Here is a 203-nt window from a genome sequence, read left to right as displayed (position 1 = left end):
AAGAGAAAAGCCTAAAAATTCAAACGTGATATTACCTACTTCATGAACAAGACAATACATTGATATATCCGAAATAATAGCAGCCTTACACAACCGCGTTAAAATTTGCATATGACGTAACCGACATTAGGCGATTTCAAACACGATTATTATTCGATAATGTATGTTACGAATGCTTTAGACGTGTAAGTGAGGGGGGGGGG

The sequence above is a fragment of the Penaeus monodon genome, chromosome 34, assembly GCF_015228065.2.
Source record: "Penaeus monodon isolate SGIC_2016 chromosome 34, NSTDA_Pmon_1, whole genome shotgun sequence".
NCBI classification, from domain to species: domain Eukaryota; kingdom Metazoa; phylum Arthropoda; class Malacostraca; order Decapoda; family Penaeidae; genus Penaeus; species Penaeus monodon.
The sequence above is the reverse complement of the archived record's forward strand: the minus strand, read 5'-3'. Positions refer to the sequence as shown.